Raw genomic sequence first — 24,508 nt, 5'->3', positions numbered from 1 at the left:
CAATAAGAAAACTTGGAACAAAAAGCTAGTCAATGTCTTATGGGCAGACAGATTAACTACTAAGAAATCAATTGGTTCTTTTCCCTATCAACTTGGATAGGGAGGGAAAGAGGGATACTAATATAAGAATATCGAAGGGGTGCCGCTAGAAAGGTGGTAAAGGGGTTTCGAATTATAAGAATATCGAAGGGGTGCCGTTGGAAAGGTGGTAAAAGGGTTTCGAATTGTAGAGGATAGATGCCTTTTGGAAGTAAAGTGCAAAAATAATATAGAAATGCACGATCACCATAGGGATTTCGAATAGGGATTTCGAAAAAGTTGTTGATTATTGGAAAAATTATATTTAAGTGCCCAATCATGAATCTTATAAACTATTCGATAAGAATGAACTTTGAATTTTGTAATATTTTTCCTGTTTGAAAAATGAAAAATAATACCCAGAAATTATCAAGAAATTGATATCAATGTTTAATACTGTAATTTTCCTTTTATCATTTTCCAAGAATGATAAAGGGAAAAATGTAGGAAATCAAGGGGAAATAGCTGTGAGGGGGCATGAGAATGGTATTGGGTGAAGATAAGGGTACTCGAAGAAATGGTTGAAAAAAATGTTTGGTAACTGCGTAGTTGTTAGTAACCTGCATACTTATTAAATTAATATAATTGCTTTCAAGCTGGGATGTTCGAACTAAAATATAATAGTTTTCATTTTTTGTTGTAAGAAAAAATGTTGTTCCTTATCTTCTACCTGGTCTGTTGACGCTGATAATTCAGTTCCCAACTGACTGAAAGCTTATATTTTTAAGCTTGTTAATAGAAAAAAATTAAAAAACGTTCAAACAAATAGAAAAACATTGTAACGTACATGGATTTGACTCATTTATGAGCATTAATCACTAAACGACTTGACTCATTTATGAGCATTAACCACTAAACTTTTCTGCAGGATGTAGGATGATTATTGTACGTCTTTTCTACAACAATTCTCACTAATTGTTGCATGTCTTTTCTCCATGATCTTGCCTTCTTGTTGCATGTCTTTTCTCCATGATGTAGGATTATTGCACGTCTTTGCGGCAAGATGACTTCTTGTGGCAAAGCCACAACATGGCCTATGAGTTCTTGGGGCAGAAATAACATGGTCTGTATTTTCCTCCGGATAAGTTCTCATTCTCGGAATGAGTTTGTGTTTGGAAGAACAGTGTTGAATAACCTCTTTATGATGTAGGATTATTGCACGTCTTTGCGGCAAGATGACTTCTTGTGGCAAAGCCACAACATGGCCTATGAGTTCTTGGGGGCAGAAATAACATGGTCTGCATTTTCCTTCGGATAAGTTCTCATTCTCGGAATGAGTTTGTGTTTGGAAGAACAGTGTTGAATAACCTCTTTGTTGGTGGTGTAATGAAGTAGCGGTGTGAAGAATAGTAGTGATGTGAAAAATAGATGTGTTGGCCCTGAAGCGAAACATTGGTTCGAAGAACACTACCGAATAACCTATCACCTATCTGTAGTTGGTGGAATGTTGGCGGTGGAATGAAGTGTATGTTGTTGGTGGAATATTAGCGGTGAGAAGAATAAATGTGTTGCTGGTTGAATGTTGGCAGTGGAATGAAGTAGCGGTGTGAAGAATAGATTTGTTGGCCTGAAGTGAAACACTGGCAAGTGGTGACAAGTTGTAATAAAAAATATGCGAAGTGACATAAGCATGAAACTTTGGATAAAGGTACTAGGCCTTGTATAAAATTAATGTAATGTAACATACTTAAAATCACAAGGAGAATCCAGACTTTGGATAAAGGCGGACAAATCACAAAGGCAATCCAGAATTTGGATAAAGGCGGACAGACCATTCCCACATAATGGGCTCTACCATGAACAGTAGTGATAGAAACTTGGATAAAATTAACAGAGCCAAATCTTAAAACGAATCGATACTTTGGATAAATAGGGGATAAAACCTATTTGTGGATTGCATATTCTGTAACTCGGCAATAAAACCTCCAGAATTAAACTTTGGATAAAAGCGAGTGTCCGTTAAATACGTCAGTCAACGAAAATTAATATCAATGCAACAACAAATCAATCAAATCGATCGCTATAGTCCCTGCACTGCAGTAGGCAGGGACTAATAAGAGTAACTTCACATATCCACCTAACATACTTTCATAAACAGTAAAGCTACAACAAATAGATATCAATGCAACAACAACAAATCGATCGCTATAGTCCCTGCACTGCAGTAGGCAGGGACTAATAAGAGTAACTTCACATATCCACCTAACATACTTTCATAAACAGTAAAGCTACAATAAATAGATATTAAATATTAACCTTGGTACCCTCTCACATCCCATTAACAAAGAGAATCACTCCCTACATATAAACAAAAAGAATTACTCCCTCCATATAAACACTAGGATATATAACAATCATTATACAACATGCCCAAAAATAATGTAACCACCACATTAACCTAAGCAAGCAAGCATGGCTTTCATAAAAAAAAGGGGCTAATATAAGAAAAAATAATAAGAGCACACATAACAAACTACACTCCTAAAGATCACTTTTACAAATGCACCATCTTTCCAATTTTTCCATCATGACACTAATTCCACTCTAAAGAGAGAAGAACTTAAGAACAACCCATGAAAAATTCTAACAATAAAACACAAAGGTAATAATCCCATAATACCAAGTCAAAAAGCAACACAAAAAACAAACGTACAGGTAATACTCCCCAAGCCACTGTAATTCACAAGTGAAGTAGCAAGTACTCCTATACCGGCAGTTTCCTTGGTAAGATCAAGCAAATCTGAAAAGTAATTGGGTAAAGCAAAACCAATCTCACAGAAAGACAGAACACATGAATTGACTCAAAGACTGGATAACAATACAATGACAATGAAAATTTTATTATTCAAAATAAACAGTCCAGAGTACATAAGATATGGCATATCATACTCCATGCTTGACACAGTTCATTACGAACCTCCTAAATAAACAGCTTCAAAACCTTTGCAAACTTTGCACTGGCTCAAACACCAAGTAAAGCCAATTTATGCACCAGTAATTTAGACAATTGCTCAGATTTGCATGGGTGTCTTCTCTAAGGCCCTTGCAGCCCAGGGGCCAACCTCAGCCCTATCATCACCATCTCCTTTGTTCTTTTTTAATCATCTGTTCTTTCAGTGGTGAGATGGTTGGGCAGCCAGCAAGCTAAGCAATTGACCCTTTATTATTTCGACCAATACAATGTAATTTCCACATTATCTTATAACCCTCTCATTTGGTAAATCATATTGTCAGCAGCTGGACAACTGCTGAAACAAAGAAAACAATGTAATTTCCACATTATCTTATAACCCTCTCATTTGGTAAATCATATTGTCAGCAGCTGGACAACTGCTGAAACAAAGAAAATATATTGGTAATGGTGACAACAGAAAGACAATTCTTCAGTCAAATCCACTCACCGTCCATGATCACAGATCTATTTTTTAGAAAATTCTTCCAATAAGACGAGATAAGAGGATTATGTAAAAACAGGAAAATACAATCTATACAAGCTTAACTTCCATGAAAAACAATTGACGTAACATACTAATACAATCCATTAGTATGCAAGGGCCCAGACAAATTTCTTTAAACATCTCCCTGATGCAGATATGATCGAAAAAAATAGTCACCAGAATACATAAGAAATACCTGTTATTTCTTTCTATTCTCTTATCATCAACAGAAAATTGACCCATAGCTGGAAACCAGCACTAGATCAAATGTAATTACTGCACCTACTCTCATAACAGCAAAGAATCGATGCAGCTTAACAGATCCACAAACAGATTTGGCCATCTACGATAGAATATAAAGCCACAGGAAGTTTTGGTCCATAATACAGCGCATCACTTAACGGCTCCACAAAGATATTTGACCATCTATCACTAAATATAAAACCACTTGTAGTTTCGGTGCTGTTTCAACAGGGAAAAGGCAAGTTGTCAAAAGCAAACAAAATGTTTTTGTCCGTAATACAGCACATGTCTTTTTAACAAGATTCTTAAAGCTGTTTCTGCTTTGGCACTGGACTGAAGTGATCTCCACCTTAGATCTCTGTCAGGACTTGGATCATATGGAGTTCACACAAGAAAAAAACACCCCAGGATTTGTCAATCAGAATGGAAATAACTCTTTCAGTATTTTCTCCAACAGCACATAAAACACAATCTAGATCAAACCTGACTCTCCTGCCTGCTGATGATAATTTGTCTACAGAAATGAAAACATAACTAGAACAAAGCGAATGAAAACATATTTGCAGACAAATAACCTAAAGTCGGAATTATACATATCTCACCAAAAGGCAGAAATTACCACAACATGACTAAGCAGGAATCTCAAGAGCATCCTACTACTAGTTTAGTAAATGTCGTAGAACTAGGAAGTTTAAATCATCATGAGTTTTTAAACCTCACATATTGCATATTGCATATTGGTTTTAAACCTCACAGCATGAACCCATTCTTTTAGATATATATATACATTATGAAGGGAAAATTTCAAAATTATATAGCAGAAAAGGAGAGGGAACTGTGAAATTTTCAAATCTAGCACCAAATTCTTTAGATATGTATCAACAAATTGGTATGAGAACGATGGTTGGATAGAAGTAGCTGACAAACGGAATCTATCAGCACTTGATGGAAATCTATTATGGAAACCTTTCACTAAATAGCCTCTTTCAAATCTGGGACTAGGTGAAATCCATAATCAAGGATGCCCCATGGTATAGATTCATACCTCCAAATCAAGATGAAGATACCCAGCGCTGGGATCCAGAAGACCGATCATCATACTGAGATTCCAAAAGAGATTCCAGCATCCCTCTCTCTGTATAAACTTATCACTCTATCATATTTATCAAAGAAAAACCAGATCCAGTTTTCTGCAAGGGACGGGGTTAAGACAAGACACCTTGGTCTCCACCAATCCATGAGAGGTACGAGATGAGTTTTCATGGAGCACCCAGTGGAAACCAAATTGAGGCTAAAAAATGGTAGCGTAAATCAAGACCAAAGAAGGCCAGATCAAATTCATATATTTTGAAAGACCAAGCTGAAATGATAGCTTTGGTTCAGGGATAAAACTATGTAAGAAGACAACCTCCATTCGATTGAAATGAGCAACGAAAAAAAAAATTCAAAGATCATCATAGAAGCCACAAGCAAAGATTAATTCTCCAGATAAAAAGTCAGATGAATCAAAAATACCACACCTGATCCCTCGGCCACACAAAGAGATCACACAAAACAGATTTATATTGTTTATTGCCATGTTGCACATAAGAAGGTGAGATACATTTTACAGCTCAATATGAAAAAAGTGTGTCACATCCATGTCTATTACCCTGCCCTGTGGTGATGCTGTTAAGCGGAACAGGTAAGGATCTCAGTATCGAATGATGTAACTTAAAGAGAAGTGAGGAATTAGGGAATTTTTTGTACTGCATACAGGAAGATAATCTGTATGCAGAAAGTACTGCGTCCTGTCTGATTATCTTAATATGCTTGTGTTTAAAAGTCATGTCGATGGGCCTCTGGTATGGATCTGTAAGAGGATGGAATCAAAGCCAGTATTTATATAAACGTGTGTAGATGTAGGTATGCAGATTCAAAAAGTCATACCTGTCATGATGCACTAGACAGAGCTAAATGCATGTTGATTTTAACCAGCTTGTTTGCGTTATTGTAACATAATTAATTTCTGAGAACAAAAACACAAAAGCACAGATGTCTGTGTTTACAGACAATCTTAGCCCTCAAAATTTCCCCAAGTGAATCCTTCATTGGTCACAGAGGTCACAGCTGCAGATAACATGCATAGAAATCATTTTTAAGTAGAGAAGCGCTTAAAACCCACAATTACAACCAGCACATGTTCATTCACCGAATATCACAATGAAATTGATAATAGCATCACCACTTACCTGTGCCCCTGATAAGAACGAGGTCCTTCCGAACATTGGCAGATTCTTCAACTGGTATTGTATTCTCACAGTTGGATGGCACTGTAACTCTGTCATTCTCATATGCGCGCTCTGTGTCCATTAGCTGCAACTAGCAGTCCAAACTCTCAGCCAGGTCTACATTCAAGCTATGAATTCCTGAAGGTGTTTGCCCCAAGCTTGAAATTGCAGGTTCCACGAGCTTTCAGGGCATGGAAGTTGAAAAACTGTTACCAAACAGAATAACCTTGGAAAGTTGCAAAAATTTTGAAAACACTCACAAATCATTCCAATCTTGCATATCCTAAATTCACACGCATATTTCTACTTCTACAATCAGTGCTGCAAAACTGGGCAACGACAACAGCAGAAAGTAAAAGTTACAACAACAACAAAAATCCAAGAAATCCACCAAATCAAAATTATATTAAAAAACTTCCAGGGCATCTCAATTAGTTAACCCCGTAAAGGCTCAAGTTCAAATTCCCTGTTGTGACCCTACTACGGAAAGGAAAACATATCTTAACCCCAAAAATTTACTAACTATATGTCAAACGAACTACTGGATTCCTCTAGGATATCTATACTAAAAACAAAAATGGAAAACTTGACAAGCAAAAGCTCGGACCCGAAAACAAAAAACACTCAAGAAAACTCACAACCCAAGAACAAACCAGAGATCTTTGCAACCCCACCTAGAATACCCTTTCAAATTTTATGCAACATTCCATTCTCGCTACTGTTGATGGCAAGCCTGAGTTATCAAACTTAGGTTGCTGAAAAATTAACAATTTAAGCCTTGGGCAAATAACTTCAGGAATGTATAACTTGAATATCATTGTCTTCGAATGCATACTGTTTAAGGCCATGTCCATCCCCTGTTCCAGTTATCATCGCTGACCAAATCCAGCGCATAACTTTCAGGAGTCTCAAATAAAAGACACACGGAACCCTGAGAATCGAACCTGAACCAGTGGTGATAAACTCCAACCACCTCAGTCCAGCCAACCGGGGAATCCTTTATAGAGGTAGATCCATGCCCACATGGCCTTCGCTATTTGATAGGCAAACCCTGATCTCCCATGGCCACAGCCACAGTCACCGGATCCAAGCTCCCCTCCAGCCCCGCAGTACTCTCTACAATGACACAGCCTGGGAGGGAAATACTTTCTTTCTGACTGTCCCAGCTTGCATCAAACCCTAAAAGGAAAAATTTGCTTAACCAAAATTTTGCCTTCCACAACAGAAAAGAAAATACACCATACGGTGTGAAATATGGGAATTGTGCTTCAACCTGCCCACGACAGGGAATGTCCTCGCCTATTACCCTGCCCTACAGAACTCCATGCCAGAGTCAAGCATGGTTGGACAGTATGTATGGAGGTCGAGATTAAATCTTCACCGTACAAATTGTATGGTCGATATTAAAGGGAGAGAATTACATGGATCATCTATCCTGGCCTTTGAATTATTAATTTTGATTATGTTTAAAAAATAAATAATAATAATAAAAAAATTAAAGTTGTGAATAAGTGTAAACTAGTATTTTCACATTAATGTGAAAGCCACGGCGTTAAAGGGAGTCATTAAATGGAGGGAAAAAGAGTGTTATAATCGGAGTAGTCTTTAACGCGACTTTTTGAAAGCTTTTCTGGCGATTTTTTCCGGTGAAAATCCGGCAGTAATTTATTGGAATCCAAGTTTGATAGCTAATTTCTGCACAATGAAACCGTCCCAGGGGTTTTTCAGGGTGCTGAATCCGAATATGCAGTTAAAAAACCATTTTAACTGCAACAAATCATGATTTCATCTCAATTTCTTCCACCGGATTCCGTCACCGGAATCTCAAAAAGTCGCATTATAGACAACTCCGTTATAATCACACTATAAAAGGCTTTTGGCTTAATAATTTATTTATTTTTATGTTTTTTTAATAGAAATTTTATAATTTTAATTTAATTATTAAGTGGAGGATAAAAATATATTTTTTTTATAATAATAATTATATGAAAAGTTATGTCCATAAGGTCTTGGATTGACGGTGAATGGGTGCGTTAGTCTTAACTAAAAAAATTATATGAAAAGTTATAATTTTTTATAATAATAATTATATGAAAAATTAATAATGAATAATTATTAAGTGGATTGTAGGAATTTAATTTTCAAGATATATTTTAAAATATTTTTTATAATTATTAAGTGAATGGTAGAAATTTAACTTGCACCACATATTTTAAAATATTTTTAATAATATTCACAAATCAAAAATTAAAATTTATTTTGAAAGTGATTGTGTCTTTTTACACTTTTAATTAAATTGATTAATTAAAAAATTTGTTATATAAATATGTACAAATGTGAACCATATAATTTTTTGGACATGTATTAGTTAGCTCTCATATTGTAACAAAGTTAGTAAAATGAAGTTAAATGTCCATGGTTAAAAAATTTGTTACATGTGTTTAAATGTATATATATCTAACTCATATATTTGTTTTAAACTAATATGAGTTTGAGGAATTCAAAGTTAGACAAAATTTTGACATGTAAAACATTTTTAGTCAATCAAAATAAATTGAAAAAAAAAAAACATTACAATAAAAATAACTTCAGGGTATTGACCCATGGTATTCATGTGGAATATAGCCTATTTAAAAGGGGGAAATTAAATCAACCTAGATCCATCTCAACTCCGAAAGAGATGAAATCTCCTCAGATGCAAACATATTTTATTACTTATCATCAAGGGAAATGAGTTAAGATAGATCTAGGTTGGTTTATACCCAGTATAGAGATGTAAGGTCCCGTAAACACTTTGAGTATGTACAAATAAAATAAAAATAACCCTATCTTAAAATAAAAATCACTTCACCCATGAGATGTAGACGAGTTGGTTTAAGTGGGCTTTAACCCTTTCGAGGTCACAAGTTCAAACCTCATGGGGAGGGAATGAGGAATGGAAGCCACTTTAGGGGAATTAAACTTCTCAAGGGGCATCTAGGCTCGACCAAGCCTATGTTGGGTGTGTGTTATATTCTTTCCACGACTAGCCCCATGCGCGAAGTCGGGGGTAGAGGGGGGGCAACCAACTCCCCCTTCGTTGACTCGAGCGCAGTGGGGGGGCCATAGGGCAGACGGCAGCCCCCCTTGTCGAGGGGTTTGAGGGGGGCGATAGCCCCCCTTTACAGGGCCCGGGGCAATGGCCCGAGAAAAATATTTTGGACCCTATATTAGGTGGTCGGACCTACCTATGGTTTTGTGCATGGATTTCGCACATGGTTTTGGGCATGATGGTTTTCTGCCCATGGTATTTTATAGATCTGGTCAAGGGAACTGTTAGAGAATCTAGGGCAAAGTAGTGTTGTGATGATTCTTTGAGACTTGATAACAATTTGTGAAGTCTTTTTACTTCTTCTAGATAGCTTATACTTCTTCTTATTATTACTAGTGCATATGTGTGTGCTTCATCAAACTGCTACCAAAGCAAAATAACAAGAACACAGAATTTAGCTCTCTGCCAAGGACAAACCCTCTCCACTCTTGAGAGGAAAACCCTTTGTAAGATTTCTCTTATTGAAGCTTCTTATTTGAACAACTACCAAACCCTAAACCCTTGACTAGGATCTCCTCCAAGCATAGGTCAAATCCTTCCTCTTCCTGCACTATTACTTTCGGCACATACTTGAATTCTTAGCACTTCTTCCTTCTTCAGTTGCTTGTCTAGGTTAGGAAACCCTAAGACATTAGGGCTTCTTTGCTTCGCTATAGAGAGTACCTCCTTCCCTTGATTTGGATACCTTGTAGACTTAGATGCACATCCAAATTGTTGAAGAAAGTGTAACTAGGTTCGGTCTTCATAATGACATGATCTTTGTAACTGACGTAATATATGATGTAATAAATTATTTTTGTAATCTTGCTACATGGGTATCATGAGCAAGAAGTGTCTCTAGGTGAAAGACTTCTTCTTGATGTCTTTAGAATTTATTCATATGTAAAAGAGTCATGTCATGTGTATAAAAACTCTTCATGAGTTTATGTAAATATGTACAAGTCTTCAAGTTGTCTAAACAACCCTCCAAGACCAAGATCAATGCCTCAAAAGCAAGCCTACTAAAGTCTGCAAGCAAAAGATTCAAAGGATCTTCATGCCGACTCAAAAATTGATTAAATATATAAATATATGGCATGTCGGCTTGAAGAAAAAGACACGTCGGTTCAAAAGGTCATGTCGGCCTAATATATATGTGCACAACCACTATAAATACCCTGTTGAGGTATCTGCAAATCAGTGGTGAAGATCTCGCATTTCTCTGAAATGTCAATAGGGTATAGGGTGCAGGAAGGTGTGCTTCATATGGGTGCAGGCAACATGATCTCATGTCACCGTAAGCAGACAAGGACTCGGGTGAGGGAGCCGCAGTCAAGGAGGCAGAGAGCACGCAATCAAGGAAGAAGATCTCGCATGAAGAAGCAGGGTCTGACTGCACCTCGGCTAGGGTATTAGGTGCAGTCATGACCAGAACTTGAAAGTATAATATGGACGCAGATATGATCTATATACTACCTATGAATCAATGCTTGGATGGATGAGGAAGTAAAGACTTCGAATGAGGTTATTGCAGTAAGGTCTAAACTATATAGAGACCTAACCCTTATAGTGACAATCTTCGCATTACATGGATAAGTATGACAAGGAGCAATTATGGTATCCTTGTAGGATACTAGGTACAAGGATGAGCAGTCATGAATCTATTCTATAGGATCAATGAAGATCACATCTCTACCTTATATGTATTAGAGTCTCGACATAGCTACTCACTTGGGTGCAAGTTCTTGGTGACTAGGTGCAGTCATGGATGGAGCAGAGATCCATATTATAGAGGACAGTTTAGGATGTCCTTCTTGGAGGTTTGAAATCTCAGATAAGGTATAGTAAGGTATCTCTATTATAACATGGTTACAATCTCAGTCAAGATAGTAATCTCAATATGAATATGATTTCAAAGGCATTCACAATGACAAGGATCACAAGAAGTATTATAGTCCAAGTATGATAAAAGAAGCAGTACATTGAAGTGATGTCATGATAGTGACAACCATGGTGTAGCCATGATAAACCTAATGACATTGCTACAACAATGAAATTCTCATTAATGCAATGGTGTCAGAGGAGCAGCAAGATGATGATCTCAGCAGTGCTCGAGAAAGAGGATTGATGGCTTGGTCTTGGAGAGGCAGATAGTGTCAAGGGTCATGGTCTTGATATTCGTCAATAGAATCTCTATAAGAATAATTTCGTGTGGGTTTTCCTCTCCAAGAGGGAGAGGTTTTGGCCCTGGCAGAAAGCCAAAAAATTTTGTTCCTGACTCTTTTATTACTGATAGCAGTTTGATGAAGTTAACACACACATGTTAATAATGAAGTAAACATCAAGCTAAGATAATTGTTTAAATACTTCACAATTTTTTATCATGTAACAAAGAATCATCTTAACTTTGCTTGCCCTAGATTCTTCAACATGGTATCAAAGGGAAGGTTCAATAGTCAAAGGAAGGGTAGAAAAGAGACATGCAAGAATCAAGATTCAAGCATCAAAGCAAGTTCAAAGATGGCAGGACCTACATTAAACAATTACCTTGATCAAACCTTATATCAAGGAAACAGTATACAACATCAAGTCTGTAGCAGTAAGGGTTGTTGAATGAAAACAGTTTTCAGATCTCACAACTACACCTTCAGCATCTCAGTGATAGTTACTATCTCAGATTAAATACCTTTCAAATTGATTCGAGAGCATATGGACAATACTCAAATCAGATGTTGCACTATCCAATTACATCATGGCAAGCAACCTCTAGTCGATGTTGCAAGGACCAGATATTCAAGTCAATTATTCTTGAAGGACTTGAAGAGAAGCTTCAGCAAGGATCCTATCCGAAGGAAACATCAATGCATCTACCTCAACAACAACCAACATGATCAAGGTGAAGATCTTGTCTTCACATATCAAGTAAGTATCTTTTATTCTATAATCAAGTTTTGATTTATTGACTTCATCAGTGCAAGAAGATCTATGGGTTAGATAAGTCATCGAAAGTTCTTGCAGTAGGATTGACAGAATCCTCATGAGGGAGTGAAGTCAGTACATCAAGGTCTCCTTTGAAGTCATGAGAACTCTTAAGGTTCTATGAAGTAAGAAAGGAGACATAAAAGGATATACTCTTTGAAATGAAGTGCAAAAGGTGCCAAGGAATGAAGAAACATCTTCATGAGATCTCAATTGAGAGATCTAAGAAAATGATGAATAGATGATCATTATTGATAAGCAAGGTAACAGATGTCCATGAACAAGAAGGGTACCTTGATCAACAATCTGTGGTCTCTATGAAGCAATAGATTAAGGCAAGTTGATAGGACACAAATAAGTGTTGATAAGTAAAGGAAGGTTGACAAGAGAGAATAGTACTATGATCGTTGGAAGGGTGAATGAAGCTGAAGAAAGCTCAGATAAAGAGGGAATAATATATCTCCATTAAGAATAAGATGGTATCCCTCTCAAAAGGATCCTATCAGAAGACCCTGCAAATATGATCATGGTAAGGAGATGCATTGTGGCATTATGAAAAACAAGAGCTAGTATGGGAATCATAAAGGATATAGCTCTTGGGAATCTCAGTATACATTAAAGGAAGGTCAAAGGAAGCATTTTCCAAATGGGGACATACTAGATCCTAAAGGATCTCTGATAGAAACTTTAGCGGAGGATCTCCTAGTCCAGAAGGCAACAAATGTTTCATCGGGATTTCCAACTTATGGAAATCATGAGACAAAGGACTGATGATATGCTGAAGCAGATCAAGGGATTGAAGATTCGTTTAATCAAGGAAGTTGTTGAAAGACACCTAAAGTAAAAATGAGGTATGTATGATTGTATTTGTATTTGCATCTAATATTGTAATGCCATGATATAGGGTTGTAGATAAAATGGATCAAAAGGGAAAGGATCTCTTCTCTGAAAGGATGCAAAAAGACATAAATCTAACTAGATGAAATCAACATAATATGTCCTCATATGAAGTATGAGGTAGTTGACTACGATTGAAAGACCCTGAGAGCTCCTGGGAATGAAATAAATAAGTATGGAAGAGATCGTGAAGTATGCAACCTTGATGAAGGCAATTAACATCCAAAAGATTAGGAAGACTTGACCAGGATATCTCCCAGAAAGATGTGAAGACTCTAACGGAAGTCTGAAAGGATGAGGACCCTTGACAACAGATATTATTGGGAGATGTGTCAACATGTATGAAGGACGATTGATACCTACAAGAAGATGTCACTAGAAGAAGGCCATCACCAAAAGGTAATATGTGATTTGTTTTGGTGTCTGACCTCTTGGAAAAGTCTAGGTATGTGTGCAGGATTAAGGAAAGAAGAATTGCGAAGGATGTCACAATTATGTACATTATGATCCAAAGCAATCACTGTTGAAGGAAAGAAAATACAGATGAGCTTATGAAGGAAGCCCCAGATGTAAAGCCAAGGAGGATACTTTCCGGGAAAGAAGGAATGACATGATGGAGGAAAGTGATGGATGGTTAAACCCTACATGTGAAGAAATTGATGACCTCAAAGTATTGAATCATCAGTGAACTAGAAGACCATATAAAGCACTAACAATAGAGTCCCTGGGTAAGAGGGAGCTCTGGGAAGTTCCTATGAGCAAAGGAACTCGAGCAAGTTTCTAAGTGAAAAGAAACTTGGAAATCATCCCTAATTAAGAGGGAGAGTTAGACACGACATTCTTGTCTTCAGTTTGGAAGAAAGAATGGAGGATTGTGTAATCATCTGGCATCTGACACTCTTTGAGGATGTGGTAGGGCATCCAAGACAAGAGTGGGAAAGAGGATCGATATTCTTGAGGGCTTGGAACCCAAGATGAGAATAGTCCAAGTAGGGAATACTCAAAGAACACCCGGGTGGGTATGACCCTAAGAGAGACAATGATGATGTGTGTCTATCAGTCATTGGTCTCGCCAACATTGTGTGCTCTGATCGAAGTGAGAGATAGAGTTGTTAGTCAAGGCCTTGCTAAATAGAAACAATGTTGGTTGAAATGGTGTTGTAACAGATGGATTGCAAATCCGATTCTTATGAGAAATTATTCAGATTGAGAATGACCAAGTACCATTATGAATACCTCCCTAGTTAAGAGGGAGTGTTGAAGAAATTGTAATTAGGTTTGGTCTTCATAATGACATGATCTTTGTAACTGATGTAATAAATGATGTAATGAATTATTTTTGTAATCTTGCTACATGGCTTTCATGAGCAAGAAGTGTCTCTAGGTGAAAGACTTCTTCTTGACGTCTTTAGGATTTAGTCATATGTAAAAGAGTCATGTCGTGTGTATAAAAACTCTTCATGAGTTTATGTAAATATGTACAAGTCTTCAAGTTGTCTAAACAACCCTCCAAGACCAAGATCAATTCCTCAAAAGCAAGCCTACCAAATTCTGCAAGCAAAAGATTCAAAGGATCTTCATGTCAGCTCAAAAATGGATTAAATATATAAATATATGACATGTCAGCTTGAAGAAAAAGACACATCAGTTCAGAAGTTCATGTCGGCCTATGTGCACAAGCACTATAAATACCCTGTTGAGGTATTCGCAAATCAGTGGTGAAGATCTTGCATTTCTCTAAGATGTCAATAGGGTATAGGGCGTAGGAAGGTGTGCTTCGTATGGGTGCAGACAACATGATCCTGTGTCACCGTAGGCAGACAAGGACTCGGGTGATGGAGCCACGGTCAAGGAGGTAGAGAGCACGCAATCAAGGAAGAAGATCTTGCATGAAGAAGCAGGGTCTGACTACACCCCGGCTAGGGTATTAGGTGCAGTAATGACTAGAACTTGAAAGTGTAATATAGACGCAGATCTGATCTATATACTACCTATGAATCAATGCTCAGATGGACAAGGAAGTAAAGACTTCGGATGAGGTTATTGCAGTAAGGTCTAAACTATATAGAGGCCTAACCCTTATAGTGACAGTCTTCGCATTACATGGATAAGTATGACAAGGAGCAATCATGGTATCCCTGTAGGATACTAGGTACAAGGATGAGTAGTCATGGATCTATTCTATAGGATCAATGAAGATCACATCTTTGCCTTATATGTATTATAGTCTCGGCATAGCTACAAACTTGGGTGCAAGATCTCGGTGACTAGGTGCAGTCATGGATGGAGCAAAGATCCATATTATAGAGGATAGTTTAGGATGTCCTTATTGGAGGTTTGAAATCTTGGATAAGGTATAGTAAGGTATATCTGTTATAACATGGTTACAATCTCAGTCAAGATAGTAATCTCAATATGAATATGATTTCAAAGGTAGTCACAATGACAAGGATCACAAGAAGTATTACAGTCCAAGTATGATGAAAGAAGCAGTACAGTGAAGTGATGTCATGATAGAGACAACCATGGTGTAGCCATGATAAACTTGATGACATTGCTACAATAATGAAATTCTCAGTAATGTAATGGTGTCAGAGGAGCAACAAGATGATGATCTCAACAGTGCTCAAGAAAGAGGATTGATGGCTTGGTCTTGGAGAGGCAAATAGTGTCAAGGGTCATGGTCTTGGTATTTGTCAATAGAATCTCTATAAGAAGAATTTTGCGTGGGTTTTCCTCTCCAAGAGGGAGAGGTTTTGGCCCTGGCAGAAAGCCAAACATTTGTGTTCCTGTCTCTTTTATTCTTGAGAGTAGTTTGATGAAGTTAACACACACATGTTAATAATGAAGTAAACATCAAACTAAGATAAATTGTTTAAATACTTCACGAATTGTTCTCATGTAACGAAGGCTCATCTTAAATTTGCTTGCCCTAGATTCTTCAACACAAATGAGAGCTTTAAGTGCCATGCCCTCAACTGTGGTCAAATATGCATAAGTAGACTTCTGAAAACTTCGCATGTGTGGACATAAACCCTAGGAACTATGCTCTTGGCCTCGTTGCCTTTTTGTTGGAAAGAGAGGCCTTGTAGACCTATTTACTATCCTAAACCATGAAGAATATGTCACTGCAATTTCATTATTGATATGTTTGCAGACTCTCCTTATTACTTCGCACGTGCGACTGTTTTTCTGCCCTAGAAAACAATATGCACCTTCATTGTCCTTCCTCATTTCTTCGTTATCCTTGTAACGCTTTTTATCGCCTTGTCTTCGTCCTTCCTTGTCTTCTCTCTTGCTTGCAGATTTCAAAGTGAGATGGATGTCCTTTTGAGGAGTGAACAACCTCTATAAATAGAGGTTTGTCCCTCATATTCAAGCCAACATGATTGTCTTAAAGCTGACTTGACAATTTTCTTTATAATTCAATTTTATTCATTGTTTCAATGTTTGGAGACCACGTTGATGCTGGGAGAGGATTTGACCTTGCTTGGAGTTGTTCCCTTGACTTTGTACATTGACTTACTTGATGCAACATGCCCACAAAGGGTCTTATTATACTTGCCACTGGCAGGATATAACGTATTCAGTTTTTCATTGACTTGTTATTAGTTTTTCTTTGACTAAAAAAATTTAAAATATATCCAAATTTTAACATTATGAAATTAAATTTATTATTTTTAAATAAAATTTATTTCTATTTATCTCATATACGATTGGTTGAAATGTCGTCCCTCTTATTGTGTAATGATGGCGAGAATTGACTTTTGTGTACTCTATTATTAATTACTATGTACTATATCACTAATTACTATGTACAGTAAAAATAATAATTTGAAAATTAACATTATATATTAATTACTATGTACCATAAACACAAATGGTTTGTAATTAAATTCAAAAATTCCATTTTCTCATTGGTGTAAAGTATTGAATAGACAATTTTTATGGGTTTTATTTTTTAATTTACAAAAAATAATTTAAAAAATATAAATTTGAAAAATATATATAAAAATAACATGTGTACAATTTGTACAACTCTCATCATATCAATCTATACTCTAATGACATGACATGTGTACTATAATATGAGCATTATATAAAAAAAAAAATTGTCATCATTCAATATTAAATAAATAATTATCATTCTTTTCAATGTCATATATATAACCTTTATCTACCAAAAAAATGTTTAATTATATTAAAAAAATTAATTAAAAAAGGTTAAACAAATATTCATATAACTCATTTTACAATTTTATTATTGTTTGAAGTACATACAAAACATCATGACATTAAAATATTTTACTAAACTAAGCAGCAGGGAATGCTAGCTATGCGGCCTTGTGTATGGAAGAGATCGTGAAGTATGCAACCTTGATGAAGGCAATTAACATCCAAAAGATTAGGAAGACTTGACCAGGATATCTCCCAGAAAGATGTGAAGACTCTAACGGAAGTCTGAAAGGATGAGGACCCTTGACAACAGATATTATTGGGAGATATGTCAACATGTATGAAGGACGATTCATACTTACAAGAAGATGTCACTAGAACAAGGCCATCACCAAAAGGTAATATGTGATTTGTTTTGGTGTCTGACCTCTTGGAAAAGTCTAGGTATGTGTGCAGGATTAAGGAAAGAAGAATTGCGAAGGATGTCACAATTATGTACATTATGATCCAAAGCAATCACTGTTGAAGGAAAGAAAATACAGATGAGCTTATGAAGGAAGCCCCAGATGTAAAGCCAAGGAGGATACTTTCCGGGAAAGAAGGAATGACATGATGGAGGAAAGTGATGGATGGTTAAACCCTACATGTGAAGAAATTGATGACCTCAAAGTATTGAATCATCAGTGAACTAGAAGACCATATAAAGCACTAACAATAGAGTCCCTGGGTAAGAGGGAGCTCTGGGAAGTTCCTATGAGCAAAGGAACTCGAGCAATTTTCTAAGTGAAAAGAAACATGGAAATCGTCCCTAATTAAGAGGGAGAGTTAGACACGACATTCTTGTCTTCAGTTTGGAAGAAAGAATGGAGGATTGTGTAATCATCTGGCATCTGACACTCTTTGAGGATGTGATAGGGCATCCAAGACAAGAGTGGGAAAGAGGATCGATATTCTTGAGGGCTTGGAACCCAAGATGAGAATAGTCCAAGTAGGGAATACTCAAAGAACACCCGGGTGGGTATGACCCTAAGAGAGACAATGATGATGTGTGTCTATCAGTCATTGGTCTCGCCAACATTGTGTGCTCTGATCGAAGTGAGAGATAGAGTTGTTAGTCAAGGCCTTGCTAAATAGAAACAATGTTGGTTGAAATGGTGTTGTAACAGATGGATTGCAAATCCGATTCTTATGAGAAATTATTCAGATTGAGAATGACCAAGTACCATTATGAATACCTCCCTAGTTAAGAGGGAGTGTTGAAGAAATTGTAATTAGGTTTGGTCTTCATAATGACATGATCTTTGTAACTGATGTAATACATGATGTAATGAATTATTTTTGTAATCTTGCTACATGGCTTTCATGAGCAAGAAGTGTCTCTAGGTGAAAGACTTCTTGACGTCTTTAGGATTTAGTCATATGTAAAAGAGTCATGTCGTGTGTATAAAAACTCTTCATGAGTTTATGTAAATATGTACAAGTCTTCAAGTTGTCTAAACAACCCTCCAAGACCAAGATCAATGCCTCAAAAGCAAGCCTACCAAATTCTGCAAGCAAAAGATTCAAAGGGTCTTCATGTCAGCTCAAAAATGGATTAAATATATAAATATATGACATGTCAGCTTGAAGAAAAAGACACATCAGTTCAGAAGTTCATGTCGGCCTATGTGCACAAACACTATAAATACCTTGTTGAGGTATTCGCAAATCAGTGGTGAAGATCTTGCATTTCTCTAAGATGTCAATAGGGTATAGGGCGTAGGAAGGTGTGCTTCGTATGGGTGCAGACAACATGATCCTGTGTCACTGTAGGCAGACAAGGACTCGGGTGATGGAGCCACGGTCAAGGAGGTAGAGAGCACGCAATCAAGGAAGAAGATCTTGCATGAAGAAGTAGGGTCTGACTACACCCCGGCTAGGGTATTAGGTGCAGTAATGACTAGAACTTGAAAGTGTAATATAGACGCAGATCTGATCTATATACTACCTATGAATCAATGCTCAGATGGACAAGGAATTAAAGACTTCGGATGAGGTTATTGCAGTAAGGTCTAAACTATATAGAGGCCTAACCCTTATAGTGACAGTCTTCGCAGTACATGGATAAGTATGACAAGGAGCAATCATGGTATCCATGTAGGATACTAGGTACAAGGATGAGTAGTCATGGATCTATTCTATAGGATCAATGAAGATCACATCTTTGCCTTATATGTATTATAGTCCCGACATAGCTACAACCTTGGGTGCAAGATCTCGGTGACTAGGTGCAGTCATGGATGGAGCAAAGATCCATATTATAGAGGATAGTTTAGGATGTCCTTATTGGAGGTTTGAAATCTTGGATAAGGTATAGTAAGGTATATCTGTTATAACATGGTTACAATCTCAGTCAAGATAGTAATCTCAATATGAATATGATTTCAAAGGTAGTCACAATGACAAGGATCACAAGAAGTATTACAATCCAAGTATGATGAAAGAAGCAGTACAGTGAATTGATGTCATGATAGAGACAACCATGGTGTAGCCATGATAAACTTGATGACATTGCTACAATAATGAAATTCTCAGTAATGTAATGGTGTCAGAGGAGCAACAAGATGATGATCTCAGCAGTGCTCAAGAAAGAGGATTGATGGCTTGGTCTTGGAGAGGCAAATAGTGTCAAGGGTCATGGTCTTGGTATTTGTCAATAGAATCTCTATAAGAATAATTTTGCGTGGGTTTTCCTCTCCAAGAGGGAGAGGTTTTGGCCCTGGCAGAAAGCCAAACATTTGTGTTCCTGTCTCTTTTATTCTTGAGAGTAGTTTGATGAAGTTAACACACACATGTTAATAATGAAGTAAACATCAAACTAAGATAAATTGTTTAAATACTTCACGAATTGTTATCATGTAACGAAGACTCATCTTAAACTTGCTTGCCCTAGATTCTTCAACACAAATGAGACCTTTAAGTGCCATGCCCTCAACTGTGGTCAAATATGCATAAGTAGACTTCTGAAAACTTCGCATGTGTGGACATAAACCCTAGGAACTATGCTCTTGGCCTCGTTGCCTTTTCGTTGGAAAGAGAGGCCTTGTAGACCTATTTACTATCCTAAACCATGAAGAATATGTCACTGCAATTTCATTATTGATCTGTTTGCAGACTCTCCTTATTACTTCGCACGTGCGACTGTTTTTCTGCCCTAGAAAACAATATGCACCTTCATTGTCCTTCCTCATTTCTTCGTTATCCTTGTAACGCTTTTTATCGCCTTGTCTTCGTCCTTCCTTGTCTTCTCTCTTGCTTGCAGATTTCAAAGTGAGATGGATGTCCTTTTGAGGAGTGAACAACCTCTATAAATAGAGGTTTGTCCCTCATATTCAAGCCAACATGACTGTCTTAAAGCTGACTTGACAATTTTCTTTATAATTCAATTTTATTCATTGTTTCAATGTTTGGAGACCACGTTGATGCTGGGAGAGGATTTGACCTTGCTTGGAGTTGTTCCCTTGACTTTGTACATTGACTTACTTGATGCAACATGCCCACAAAGGGTCTTATTATACTTGCCACTGGCAGGATATAACGTATTCAGTTTTTCATTGACTTGTTATTAGTTTTTCTTTGACTAAAAAGATTTAAAATCTATCCAAAGTTTAACATTATGAAATTAAATTTATTATTTTTAAATAAAATTTATTTCTATTTATCTCATATACGATTGGTTGAAATGCCGTCCCTCTTATTGTGTAATGATGGCAAGAATTGACTTTTGTGTACTCTATTATTAATTACTATGTACTATATCACTAATTACTATGTACAGTAAAAATAATAATTTGAAAATTAACATTATATATTAATTACTATGTACCATAAACACAAATGGTTTGTAATTAAATTCAAAAATTCCATTTTCTCATTGGTGTAAAGTATTGAATAGACAATGTTTATGGTTTTATTTTTTAATTTACAAAAAATAATTTAAAAAATATAAATTTGAAAAATATATATAAAAATAACATGTGTACAATTTGTACAACTCTCATCATATCAATCTATACTCTAATGACATGACATGTGTACTATAATATGAGCATTTTATAAAAAAAATTTGTCATCATTCAATATTAAATAAATAATTATCATTCTTTTCAATGTCATATATATAACCTTTATCTACCAAAAAAATGTTTAATTATATTAAAAAAAATAATTAAAAAAGGTTAAACAAATATTCATATAACTCATTTTACAATTTTATTATTGTTTGAAGTACATACAAAACATCATGACATTAAAATATTTTACTAAACTAAGCAGCAGGGAATGCTAGCTATGCGGCCTTGTCATAATTACATTTTGACTTTGACTTTCTAGAAGCACAAAAATGTGCTTGACCTATTTTCAATGAGCAAGAAACTCATTGACAAATATTACAAAAATCATTTTTCTTTTATTGAATAAATACAAATATAAAAATTATATTTATGAAGACCGAACCTATTTACATTTTCTCCAACACTCCCTCTTAACTAGGGAGGTATTCATACAACATTAAAATGTGTTTGGTAATTTTCAATTTTGAAGAATTCACATAAGAGAAACCGGATTTGCAATCCATCTGTTATGTCATCATATTCATCATCATTGTCATAGTGCAAGGCCTTGATTAACAACTCCATCTCTTTACGAGACCATGAGCTACAATGCTGGTGAAACCAATGATTTATAGACACCTTCATCATTGTCTCTCAAGGTACATACCCACTTGGGTGTTCTCGAGTATGACCTTCTAGGACTATTCTTATCTTGGGTTCCTAGCCCTCAAAGAATATTGGTCCTCTTGCCTACTCTTGTCTTGGATGCCCTACACATCCTCAAAGAGTATCAGACTCCAGATGATTACCTAATCCTCACATTCTTTCTTCCCAAGTGAATAAAATATTGTTGTGTCTATCTTGTGTCTACATTTCCATTCATGACCTTCATCTAGACTTATGGCTGTTAGTCCTCGTCTAGTGCATGACCCATGAAATGGAAAACACAATTGTCACTCCTTTGTAATCAGGGGTGATTCAAAAACTCCCTCTTGATCAGGGACCTATCAGAGCTCCCTCTTAACTGGGGACTCTTTCCTTCATCAACAGCTTCTTCTTCATGGGTCCTTCAGCTGCTTGATCTTCTTCCTTTCTTGATGTCATGAAGTCTTCGATTGAACTTCTTCTTGGTAGGGCACCATCCATCGATCACTTTCCTTCTTGGTTTGTCATGTCATTACTTCGTGGAAAGTGACTATCAGGCTTGTCATCTTGGATACACCTTTGCCATCTTGTCCATACTTCGGAATACTCTCCTCATGGATGCTTCATAGTACTTTCTAGGTTACATGCTTTGACCTAGTAACCCATTATGACTTCATTCTAATATTGCTTCAACATTGCTTTTTCTTTTGTTGGATGGCTTCTTCATCACGACATCTCTGTAGAGTAGAATCAGTTATCTGCACCTTTTGTATCTCCAAGGTCTTCAAACGTGTCAAGGGTCCTTTCTTCTTTTATCAGAGTTGTCATGCCTTCTTTGAGAGATGTCTTATCAAGGCATTTTGTCAAATAATGATCCTTGGTGATCATGGTGTTCTTCACATGCTTGATCTCTTTCTTCATTTGTTTCTCCTAAGATATATAGGTCAACCATCTAATGCTTCTTGTCGAGGCATTCCTTCATTGCTTCCTTTCTGGACTTGTCAACATTTCTTCTTGCTTCTTAGTCAATAATTTTATGCTCCTTATGTGAGCATGTTCTTTTGTTGACCTTCATCGCATTATAGTACATGCCTTCGAGCATGTTCTTGGTGAAAGAGATTCTTTTGTGCTTGATCATGTTATAGAACTATACCTGTGACTTAATAATATACAAATGATAACATGACTAAACTTTAATGCATACATACCTCATCTTGATTCTCCTTTGATCATCCTTTGGTGTGGCCCTTCTTGCTTCATCTTAGCCTGCTTGGATATCATCCCTTTTCTTGAATCCCATGAATGGAATTCCCAATGAGACATTTTCTTTCGTCCATGAACCTTATTTTGAAGATTCTATCATACGACCTTAAAGATCCTTACCTTACAAATGTTTCCTTTCTTTTTGATGATGTAGATTTTCTAAGATTCTTATCACGATCAATTTTCTTTCATCATATATGAGGTTCTATACTAGGTATGCTTCTTCTACATGAATACCTTGAGCTATATCTGCCATGCTCCTATATTCTATAAGATATTTCTACTTATGCATTTTGTTGTTATCACAAATGCCACATCTACAAGAGTGTCTAGAACTCTATGTACATCATGTTGCTTGATTCTAGAGGGTGATTCTAGCAATGCAATTTAATCTATTCCTACATACTCTTATTCTACTCAAAACTTTGAAAGAAGTTTAGAAGTAAAGAGTTTCACCTAGTCATAGTAGAGATCTGAAGGTTCTTCCTTCTTTTTCTTCTTTCCTTCTTCTTTCACCTCTTGAGTTATGTGAGCTTCTTCCCTCGTCCTTTTGTGATTGTTGTCCTTCTTAAGCTTAGGACAATTCCTTTTGTAGTGTCCATATTCTTGGCATCCAAAACATTGGATCTTGGACATGTCTTTGTTGTTTGTTCTTCGTGGACCAAATTTTCCAAATTTACCTTTTCTTTTAGCCATGGTAGCAAATGCTTGCTCTTTTGATCCCGCATCTTCTTAAGTCTGGTTTCCTTTGTTCTACATAGATACCACATTTCACTGAGAGTGGTTGTTTATTTTTTGCATAAATGCTAGATGTGAAGTTTCCCCACTCCTTAGGTAGAGCATTGAGTACAATAGTTGTCATCTTTCTGTTAGACATGACTTCCCCAAGCTCTTGAAGTTGATCCCTCATTTCAGAGATTTTCATGAAGTAGGGAGTTATTCCTTCCTTTGTTATCTTTATCTTGTATAATTCATTCCTCAAGGATACTACTTCTCCAGTTGTGGATACTAAGAATAGCTCTACTAGCTTATCATAAATTTCTTTCGATGTCTCAAACTTGGAGACATAGGGAATGAGAGAGTCTTGGATTGATTCTATCAGAATCATTTGAGTTCTTGTCTCATCCTTATTATACTTGGCTAAGGCTTGAGTCTTCTCCTTAGCAGGGACAATGATATTACCTTTGACAAGTTCTAGGACTTCATTTTCCTTGAGAAGTAGACCCGTCATCTTCTTCCATGCAAGAAAGTTATTGATCTTACCAATTTATTGCTTTCCTTGCAAAAAGACATTGATGTATATTTAGAAGGGGACATGTACTTACTTGATAGATTTTGAGATGTGATGGAATTGCTTCC

General features: G+C 36.4%; 1 long non-coding RNA gene across 1 annotated transcript; it reads right to left on the bottom strand.

The window, feature by feature from the left end:
• Window positions 1–3,060: 3,060 nt before the first annotated feature.
• Window positions 3,061–7,382, bottom strand: LOC149173248 (uncharacterized). Its single transcript, XR_016259110.1, has 2 exons — window positions 5,990–7,382; window positions 3,061–5,867 (listed from the first exon to the last, which is right to left on the bottom strand). It is a non-coding gene; the product is annotated as an uncharacterized LOC149173248 (long non-coding RNA).
• Between the last annotated feature and the right edge of the window lie 17,126 nt (window positions 7,383–24,508).

This window comes from Pinus tabuliformis, chromosome 4_2 (assembly GCF_031772625.1).
Source record: "Pinus tabuliformis cultivar Carrire ecotype Pingquan chromosome 4_2, CPIR1, whole genome shotgun sequence".
Taxonomy (NCBI): domain Eukaryota; kingdom Viridiplantae; phylum Streptophyta; class Pinopsida; order Pinales; family Pinaceae; genus Pinus; species Pinus tabuliformis.
This window is presented reverse-complemented; position numbering and strand designations above follow the sequence as displayed.